Source organism: Atta colombica, unplaced genomic scaffold (assembly GCF_001594045.1).
Source record: "Atta colombica isolate Treedump-2 unplaced genomic scaffold, Acol1.0 scaffold1, whole genome shotgun sequence".
In the NCBI taxonomy this organism is placed as follows: Eukaryota; Metazoa; Arthropoda; class Insecta; order Hymenoptera; family Formicidae; genus Atta; species Atta colombica.
Genome location: NW_017259183.1, coordinates 4,350,789 through 4,362,295, shown reverse-complemented (window position 1 = coordinate 4,362,295; position 11,507 = coordinate 4,350,789).

Sequence of the window (11,507 nt, the reverse complement as noted above, 5' to 3'; positions counted from 1 at the left end):
ATATATTTATATATATTTATATGAAATATAATATATTTGTAAACATATTCTTTAAAAATGTGTCAACTAAAGATTAAAATTGATTATCACCTAATCTTCTGTTTTTTTCTTTTTCGAAGAACTCTGAACTAGTTCTGAACTAGTGCAATATATGTTAGAATTATGTGAAACAAACTACAAGTTGTCATACTCACTCTAACTTATTGCATGAGTGTACACCAGTTCAGAACTTGGTATTGAAAAAGAATAGGCCTCTTTCTCATTTTGATCAGTCTACTCCATAATCATTTTTAATAAAAGAGACTGTATTCTTTAACTTTGTCAAGATAATGATTAATTAATTGTAGCAAAAAGCTTTTTCTAAGATAAGTATGTCATTTTCTATGAAAACAAGGATATTACGATTAATAATGTCAAAGACTTGTCGAACAACAAAATAGACGGAAAGAAAAACTTTCTCACTATTTTATTTTCTTAAAAGTCATAAATAATATTTGAAAAAATAAACTAGTGCACCAAATTAAAAATCAAAAGTCAAATATGTGTTCTCTCTATTCTCTTTACCAAATTAAATTCTATCAAATTAAAAAGTAAAATCCAAGTGATAATAAAAATATATATATTTAAAACTCGAACGGGCAAGTGAAAATAACTCCGCGGTTTTTCTTTACGTTTTCTTAAAAAGTTTATTCTTCAATTTCTTACATTAGTCTCGTACATTTCAGCTCGTTTCGAGCAATCTTCAACGAATAATGTTTGAATGTTCGTGATTAACTTTTTCGCATAATTCATTATTGGTTCGCAATGGATGTAACCTCAATCCTAGTAGGCTTTTTCCATTGTTTGCCAGAATGAAAAGTTTTGTTTAGCGATTTTTATTACAATTTTTGTCAGTACTTATGATTGTCAGTGCTTTAAGTCTGTCCTCTGCTATGTCAAAACTTATATTGCCCGAGAGTCCTGGTTTACTTTTGTTTTTAAAATCCAAGTAGTACTCTCTTTATCATTTACTTAACTTTAATGATATATCAAAGATGTATAAAAGATTTGATATCAACAACTGGCGCCAAGTTAAATCTCATAAAATTAATTAAAGAATATAATTCAAGTAATGCTACCTTTTTATACAATGAAATCTAAATATTGTATATCGTTGAATTCCTACTGAAGAATCTTCCGATCCTTTAATTCTTCCTCTCAAAAGAAATTATATTACAATTCATTCCAACACATTTCTCTTTCAACTAAATTAGTAGCTATTTAATTCTATTTTAAAACATTATTATATATCACAAAATTACATTACCTTGCTCAATTTAAGTGTTACCGTAAAAAATTAAAGAAATAATAGTATAAAATAAAAGGTTTAATTGAAATAGAAAAAATTTTTATGTAAAAACACTTGGCGCTGCTAAATCCCGATACAATAACATAGTAATAAAACATGGATGTAATATTTAGAATAAGAAAAATAAGAAACATTTCCATAAGAGTAAAAGTATCCAGCGTATGTATATGTGCAATTGAGTTATACTGAATTATCCGGAAAGTTCGTGCTGACTAACCGACTATATAATTTAATAAATGTATACTAAAATTTAAATTTTCTGCGTTTCAATTTTCCTTCAACGGCACGAACTTTCCGAACCTAATACAATCGTGTAAATGATAAAAGTTGTGAAAGCTATTAGGTTTAAGTGTAAGATAAATAAATTTGAACATGTAAGATATTACGAAAAAGAAATAAATTTTATTTTTATTAAGTGTTGAGGAAAATGGTCTGGTTGGATTAAATAGTAATTCTTGTGAAAAATGGATCAATCAGAACTTTCTGATTAAATTTACTATCTATTATCAGAATTCTAGTCTCAACTAGAATTCTGATAATTAATCTGTTAAAAATAAGAATTCTAGTAGATTGAAATACTGTATCAACTAGAATTCCGGTTATTTTAATTAGAATTCTAATAAATTTAATCAGAAAATTTTGATTCATTCATTTTCAATCAGAAATTTTTTTTAGTGTAACATTCAAATTAAAAATTCATTACTACTTTTATAAAATTATCTTTTACCATTTATTATTTATTTTTATTAACTACTATTATAATTTTCAAATTATTTTCATATTAAATCTAACAGCACTACCGCGTTTCCTAATATACAATTTTTTTGTTGTAAATTATTTTATACAACAAATTAATATAATATTATATTAATAATCTATAAAATAATAGATTAAATAAGAGATTTTCAAAGTAAGAGATTTTTCTACTATGTACTAATTGAATAAGCATTTTGATAATCAACCTCGTATGATAACTGGTCCCGGTTTCTTCTACAGACACTAAAGCTTTTAAAGATGCTATTATTAAATTGCTTTTCAATTTAATTTGTAATATATTACTACTTCAGTTTAGCGCATAATTACGTTTCAAGGCTGAAAATAATTTCGGCACAGTTTGCAGAACAGAGTGTGTGTGTGTGTGTGTGAGTGTGTGTGTGTGTGTGTGTGTGTGTGTGTGTGTGTGTGTGTGTGTGTGCGCGGCGTGTGTACGCGTATGTGTAAACACACTCACGCACGCACGCACGTACGTTACTTTTTTCCTCTTTTACAGATTCGAAAATCCTTTTTCAGGATTAAAATATATACGCATTAATACGCATTAATAAAAAATTTCAAAATTAAAATCTTAAGAAAAACTTTTTGTCACTTTCGGCATAAATTGCACCTCACAGACACGTATTAATGCATATATTTTAATTTGGGAAAGAATTGTCGAGTCTGTAAAAGAAGAAAGTAATTGTTATATAGAAATAATTTAATCGATAATACAAACTTTAGAATCCCGATAATACAAACTTTAGAATCCCTAGAGATTTTATAGCTATAAGAATATGTAATAAAAAATGAAGAATTCCATTAAAAAAATTTTAGGTAACCTTGATTTGACCTTAAGGATATTTTTTCAAAGTCAACCAACTTCTTTTCTCCTTGAAACTTTTGTCTAAAACATTTTTGCCTTAAACTTACAAATTCTGAGAAAATCGATTAGATAATTAAAAGGGTGGTCCACCCTGTATAGGGGAAAGTGGGAGAATTGTCCGTCATTGCTGTGACGTGATTTTTGAAGTTGAAATCAACATAAACACGAAAATACAAATTATAAACATTCTTCCATCGGTGTACATTCTCATATTGAATATTTTTTCATTTGATAATATTTGGCAAAAAGTAAAAAAAGCAAAAGCGAAAAAATTTTTTGCACGCCAGATAATTGTGCGCAAAGTAAAAATCGTAAGAAATTAGTATAAAATTAATAAAATAAAAATTAGTAATTAGAAAGGTCAAAAAACACGAGCAACGTTTATTGGATATTTAAAAATAAATTAGTTTATTACAATATATATTAAGAATTAAACTAGTTTTTTATTTATAAATTAATTGGAAACATTTCGATTGTATTAACTCTTTTTCAGTGCACAAAAAATAATTAAACAAAAAATAATTAATTGGAAAGAAAGATACAATATAAGAACATGAAGTCATATCACAGGTTGAACAATAAATTTAACATTACAAATAAAATTAGTAAGTCTTTAATGTCATCTTATTGTCAAGTGAATTTAATTTCGTCGTTAAAAATTTTATTTCAGCGAAAAAAAACAGAATCTAAAGTTAAAATTCTATTATTAGAGTCATCTTCAGAAAATTGAATTGCAAAAACCCAAGTCAAAAAATTGAATAAATATAAAGAAATAAACTGTGAATATGTGCTATTGAAGACTTCATGCAATATCTATAACGCAGATAAATGAATAACAATTCATAATTCGCGTAATGATGCAAATTACTTTTCCAATCTTAGCGCTATTTCAACGTTTAATTAGTTATCATTATAGTTATAAAAAATTGCAACGTCATTATCAAATTGTTATTATAAAATGTAATAACGAAAGAAATAACGGAATAGAAACGTTTCTATTCCCTGATTATAGATATAAGTATATATATATATGTTTCGAAAGAAATATTAATTATATTTATATAATTTATATAAGAAAACTAATTTAAAAAATCAATTTATAGTTGTTAAGCGCTTAACGCAAATATTAGAATTAAAAGTTGAACTACTGTAAGCAGTTCATATTTGTGTCTCTATTGAAAAATAGAGGCTAATTGCTGAACCGGAATAATTAATGTGGTGCTTTATTCACGGATTCTTAACGATGAATCCCATTATATCTCATGTGAAAGATGTCTTTAATTAACACTTGATATTTCTTTTTTCTATGACGTTGCTCTAATTTTCGTACGCGAATAGTCAACCTTAATTAGACCACGAGTATGAAAAATGTTCTATATCTACGATTAAACATTTTAGTCATTTTTCGTACAAGAATTCTTAAGAAAGAATTCTTGAGAATGTAAAGATTATAAATGAGCATGAAAATTCTTGCATTTTTCTAAGAAAATCAATACAGTTTATTATAAATATACTGTCAATTTTAATTATAATAAAATTTATTGTAATTACACATTAAATTAACTTAAATAATAAATAACGTAATCACTCTCTAAAGTCACTGTAATTGTAAGTAATCTATCAAACAACCAGAGCTTTCAAAATATTGTATTTCTATAAACTGAATAAATAACTCTCACACATTGGCTATTACTATATAAAACAATGTAACATATAAAACTATGACACATAATAGTTTGATCTTTTAAATCGAGTGTTGACATTTCTTGAATTGCATCTCTTGTTTGCAGATGCAATATAAATAAAGTTGAAATCAGTGTCGATATTATCATTACTATCTCTTAGCAATTACTGCGTTGCACCGATGTGCAACAAGTCGCGGTCGACGCACCGAGAGAAGCATATAGCGCGCGATCATTAATTAACGCGCTCGGCCGCGCTTGATTGCGTGTAACGCGAAATTCATCGCGGCTAAAGCCTTAACCGCCGGACGCCTTAACGAATACAAATGCGGAATTATAATTCGGTGAACCCGGTCTTAAGACCGTACTCCGTTAAGGAGCGAGAAAGGAAGGGGCACACAGGGCAGGCAGGGACCTTTACGAATAATCTTCTTTACCCCTTTGTACCCCTCACAGCACGCGAGATGCATGCCACGGAGCTGCAAACACGCGCTTCCCATTGGCCTTATTAATGATGCCATTAACCTTATCATCGAACTGCAAACATCTGCGCCCAGCGACGACGATATAGCGCGGCCACGGTACAATTGTCTTGTGGTGCGCAACGGCGGTTAGCGTTCAATTGATGAGATTCGTCACTGAAAACAAAGGAGAAACGGAACTGTGTATATAATTACACGCACCATTACACATAATTGCGCAACAATTTACTCATCGAAATAATGTGACGTATATTATGGAGGAATGTTACTTCTTACAGTTTCTTTTTTACATAATTTTAGATAAATTTTAAATAATCTAGTAGTGTCAATTTAAAGCAATGCAATGTGTTTTACATAAATGTAAATGCCTTTTAGCGAAGTGAATGGTAATTAAAACAAAGTATTTATTTTATAAGGTAAAATTAAATATAAAAACTGCAAAAATGATTTGAAGCATTCTACATAAAAAAAGGAAACTAAGTATTATACCGTTTATTACCGTTTATTTATATACCGTTTAATTCTTCTAAGATATGTTTAATACATTCAATGCGAATATAAAATTAGTGATGACAGAAAAAGAATTCTTTTCGCCGACTATCACACGACACTCGTATCATGAACAAGAGCTCTAATCTCAAATATCAAATTATGATTAACAAAAATTATAAGTTATCTCCTGCAAAAACATCAGAACAAAGAAAACCATTATGAAAGATGTTTGATTCCAGCAGGATTCTTATGTGTTTAGAACATTTATATTTCAAAAAAAAGTTTAAAATGTATTTTAAATAAACATTTGTTTTACACAAATTTTAAATGTATTAAAACCCGATCTATAATTGTGTAAACATTATTGTAAGTGGTAAACATTATAAGTGGTAAACATTATTGTAGTTGTAATGTAGTTGTAATAATTGATCAATCATAGTAGAATACGAGTAGAATATCCGACTGTGATGAGTGGATTCTTATAACTATTTCGTACAGCTACTTACAACTACATTTATGCAATTATAGATTTGACTTATAAAAGTGTATTGAATTAAGGGTACATTCTGATGTAAACATACTAAAAATAAGGCCTTCTTTGGAATTTTTCTTAAAGAAAACTATAAGACGTACGATTCTAATTTTTTACATATTTCTTTAAACATGTCAATATATGAAAAAAATTTTTACAGCATTATTTTCATACCAAAAAATTCCAAGAAATTAGTTGAGAGGCGCAAAAAATGAGATAAAACGGTTAACATGATATCTCGAGAACCAATAGCCTGAAATCAAAAAATAAAATTTTTTCTTAAAGTTTATTTGCGTGCTATCCTGAAATTATTGAAAAATATTGAAAATTCGCGAGTTGGCACGTGTTTTTACAAAATGTTTTTTTTTCTCAAAAAAATTGCATAAAAGAATTTAATTTTTTTAGTGAAACCGGTTTATTCTAATTTACGCGATAGCTCAATCTATAAATACAACGCTGCAAGAATTTTTTTAATCAGTCGGTTAATTTTTTCGAAATCGTGTCAATCGTCCAAAAAAACCTTTCAAGAAAAACGCGTTTAAAGTTTTTTTTACAGATTTTTTAAAAATAAAATGATAATTAAACTATTTATTATTAATCGGCGATTTCATAAAGTAAACCTTCAATTTCCTCAAACATTTCTTGTTCAGCTGATTGTTGTTTTGAGTGATCCTTCCTAAGCTGCGCTTTAATAAATCATCTTCAGTTAAACTTTCATAAACATTTAATCATAGCTTGAACATCATCTTCATATGGTGGCTTATGCTCGCATCTCTTTCTGAGCTTGCAAATATCTATCGCAGTATTAATGTTAGAAATCAGTAGAAACTTGTGATAAAAACCTGCCCAGATTTCTTTCCTCATATTTTCTACAGAATCTGACATTGAATTGCTAAATTTTAGTAGGTAGACATTTCTCTAATAGTTTTCTCAGTGAAATTTGCTTCTTTCTTTTTCTTTTCGATACCTGCAGTGTCTTTCTTCTTTTGTTTTCATAGCAAAGTAATCTGTTTTTTAACGTCCATTAAACGTTTGTACATGTTCGCGTTCATGTAAAACACACTCCAATTTGTTTATTAAAAACTCAATGCCATTCCAACTGCCGTTCCAAAACAGTTTTGAATGTTTTTGAGTCGCCATCTTTAATGTAATTTGCATACCTCACAAGCACCGTGCAATGCTTGTGATCTCTGAAATATTTCAACAACTCCGTCAACTTCCATTTTGCCAGAACTTCCTTCGTGATAAACTTTTCATTTTTCTTTATAAACATTCTACACATATCGTACTCCGATGTGCCAATTTTTTTTTCCAAATCGTACATTCAGAATAGTAGCTCAACTTCACTACAAGATTTAATATTTTATTCGTGTACTTTTTGATCAAATAAAGAAGTATAGTATATCTTTTTATCCACATTCTACCTCCAGAAACATTCAAATCATTTAGTTGCAGAATTTTTCACTACTTTTTCTCTACTTTTCGTCTTTAGCTTTTTTAATAACAGATTCGAAAACAGATTTCGAAGTTACTGAAATATTATTCCATAGTATTCACTATTATATCATGAATTCTAATGCCTAACAGTCTCATTACAAAAACGAACTTTCGATTTATTTTGAATATATTATTGATAAATGGAGAAGAATTAAGCTTAGTTTCTTTGCAAGAACATGAAACTTATAAATAAAATCCAAGAAATCATTCACTTAATTTTGTAAAACTAATATCTCCATTGCAATCTTTACACTTTACTAATTGTGCCAAAGGTATGAAAATGTCAAAAAATAAAATAATGCAATAATGAGAGGATTCACTCCGATGCTGAATTGCTTCTTTCCATTGAATTTTTCTGTAGAAGTGAATTGTGAATTCTGTCGAGATTTCAATAATATATCGATTTTCGTGGAACTTCGGTTCGATGGAACTAGATCGATCACTTCTTGGTTGGATTGACTTCCTTTTCGATCCAAAGACATGATTACAGCTTTAAATACAACTTTACGCTACGAAAATTGAACGAAAACTGAAACGCCAAGACTATTTCGTTTTGCTCGAACGATAAGGTTTTTTATTTACGCATACCTTTAAATTTTTCTATGTAACAATATAGGATTCCTTTTGAATTTCCAAGCAGCTGCTCATACCAACTGTTTGTCTAATCCCCTTATTCAGCCCCGCTACCTGCGCTCCGAACGCCGTACCCTTCGCCCTTCTATCTACACTTCGAGCGCCGCTCAACTTTTGATTGTAGAATCGTTAATTCTTCGAATTTCTTTCTGAAATTTTGACATTTTTGTATTCTTGAAAGTATTCATTTTTGTACAATCGAAAAATGCAATAAAAAATATCGATCAGGTTATTAAATTGAAACAAATTCTATTTTTTTAATTTTTTTTTTTTAATTTTACACCAGAATACCCTTAATATGTTTAAAAAAAAAATGGTTAATATAATTTTATTACTATAATAATATAAAAGCGGGCTACAAGCCTAATATAAAAATTTTTTTTTAATAATATAAATAGTTAAATCACAAACAAAAACAATGGTCTATAACAAATGTTTCGTACTCGATCAGGTCATTTTCAATATTAACAAATTCGATTATGAACTTACTTACAATATAAAATATAAAATATAGCTAAATAAAAAGACATATAAATTAAAAATAAGTTCTGTAGTATTTTAAAAAATTAATAATGTCTCTAGATCCTAAGTTGTCGCAATATATAAACGTTGTGTTGATCCTTCTAGTATTTGGTAAATAATAATATACAATCTTCGTACGCATCCAATACTTCCAAATTAAACGAAATTTGCATTTGAATGATATTCTGTTAAAAATAGTATTATAACTTATTAACAATTACATTCACATGTAAATGTTAATAAGATTCGTAAACTATATTATGTTAAAACTTAAAGAATCAATCAATGGTATTATAACCTATTAATAAATAAATTAACGTGTAAATGCTAATAATATAATATAAATGCCATGATTAATAAAATAGCAGAAAAAGTAGTCATTTTAATAAAAATATATATATTGGAACAAATTTACAATTAAAAATGAAAGTATTTCTTAACGAGAGACAGTATGAGACAATCTTAAGGAAACAAAAATCAATAAAACGAAAATGAAAAAATTGGAAGGGATATAGAGAAGGAAATATGGAAGGGAATAACAATATAAGAAGGAAAGAGATTATGAAGGGAAAAAATTGTATGATTTGTAGATATGATTCTGGCAAAGATTCTGTTTCTATTTGTCTGTTTAATCCCTGTCTTTGTCTTTTAATATGTACCATCTCAGATATAAGTCTTTTATTGTAGGATGGTTCTTGATTCAATATTTTAATGTCATTTTTTAAAATTATGATTGTAATTAATACGATCAGTTATATCACTGTAAGAGTACCTGTTTCTTTCCTTATATTTAAAATGTGTTCATATATTTTGATTTTCAGCTGTCTTTTGGTTTGACCGATATAACTTGCATCACAATCATCACATGAAATTTTGTAGACTATATTCTGATTCGAAAGTTTATGATCCTTTCCTCTTCTTATAAATCCTTTTAACGTATTAGGAATAGTAAAAGCCAATTTGCAGTAAAATTTCATGGTTAAAGATATAAAACTTTCAGATAGATTTCACATAAGAAATTGTAAAATATTTTTCTTTTGCTTATAGATGAGTATCATGTGTATTATTATTGTGGATATGAAATCTCAATCTTTCATCAATTTTAGAAAAAACGAAAGAAAGAGGATAGATATTATTTAGTAATATGTGAATGGCAATTATTAATACATTGTTTTTGTTTATGATTTAACTGTTTATATTATATAAAAAAAAATTTTATATTAGGCTTGTAACCCTCTTTTATATTATTATTTTATTTTATTGAGCCTTTTGACATATTTTGATTTATTAGTATAAAGTTTTGATTTATTAGTATGAAGTTTATATTATTATAATTTTCATTTATACTCTGCAACACTGTATTTAATTTATATTTTTATGATAAACAAAGAAAAGAAACTTTTTATAATGTACTGACCCATACTGAATGTATATATCAATTATAACATTTTTTTTATTAATAAATAAATTAATTGGTCAAAAAAATGACGTCATTATTACATCTTAAATAGATTATATGAAGTCAATAATTTAAAATGACTAACTATCGACGTTAAAATAACGATAGCTATCTTGGATGTTACTTTTATAAAATTATATGTTTATTAACATATAAAAGTATACAAAAAATAATTTTCTAAACAATTGACTTATATTTATTTACTTATTTTCATAACGACGTTCAGCAGGTGAATTACAATCCCTGGTCTGGAAATAACAAAAATAACAAAAAGAATGTTACAGTCGATCTTTATAATGTAATACTTAATGACGAATAAATGGCCAATTGTCGATGTACTAATAAATTATTAGTGATAAATTAATAACGTTTCATACATTAATTCCGTTAATAACACGAAAATAATGATGTATTTTTTATGTCAGTTTTTATGGCATTGTGTGAGTGATAAGAAATATAAGAATTCACATAATTTTTGCGATGTTTAGACGTCAAGGAGTTTATTATGGTTAAAATAAGATGGAAATTACAAAAGTATTTGAATTTACTAGAATATTTATATTTTCAACACCTAGCAAATTTGTTCATTTTTGTAATTTTCACTCCGTCTCAGGTATAGATTCGTTATAAGAATAACTAATTAATGATGCCAAATGGTTGACGCCTTGCTACTGTCAATAACACAAAAAAAATTATGTATTTTTGATAACGCCTTATGACGTTACGTTCCTGTAACAAATTCACATCATTTTTACAATGTTTGGACGCCATTTTAAACGTCACATTCGTCATAAGAACTGACTATTAATGACATTAAATAGACGACACCTTGCTACCTGGGATTATATCACTTTGCTTCTTATTCCTCTAACTTTCTTTTATGAAAAAAAAAGAAGAACGAGTACTTAAATCATATTAAGTACATATATATCCCATATGATCTATATACAGAATGTACCAGAAAATTAAATGATTTAATGATATAACAATTTATGCGCTCTGTATTCTTGTTTTAAACATACTTTTTTAAAAATATTTAAAAAATATATGATTAAAAACATCTTTTAATAAAAAATTTGATTATCTTATACGTTAAACTTCTGTTTTTAAGAAATTTAACGTACAACAATTTAGAGACGTAATGTATACAAGCAAAAATTTTGAATAAATTATGTACACATCTGTGCAATATACAAAATTATATATATATATATATATATA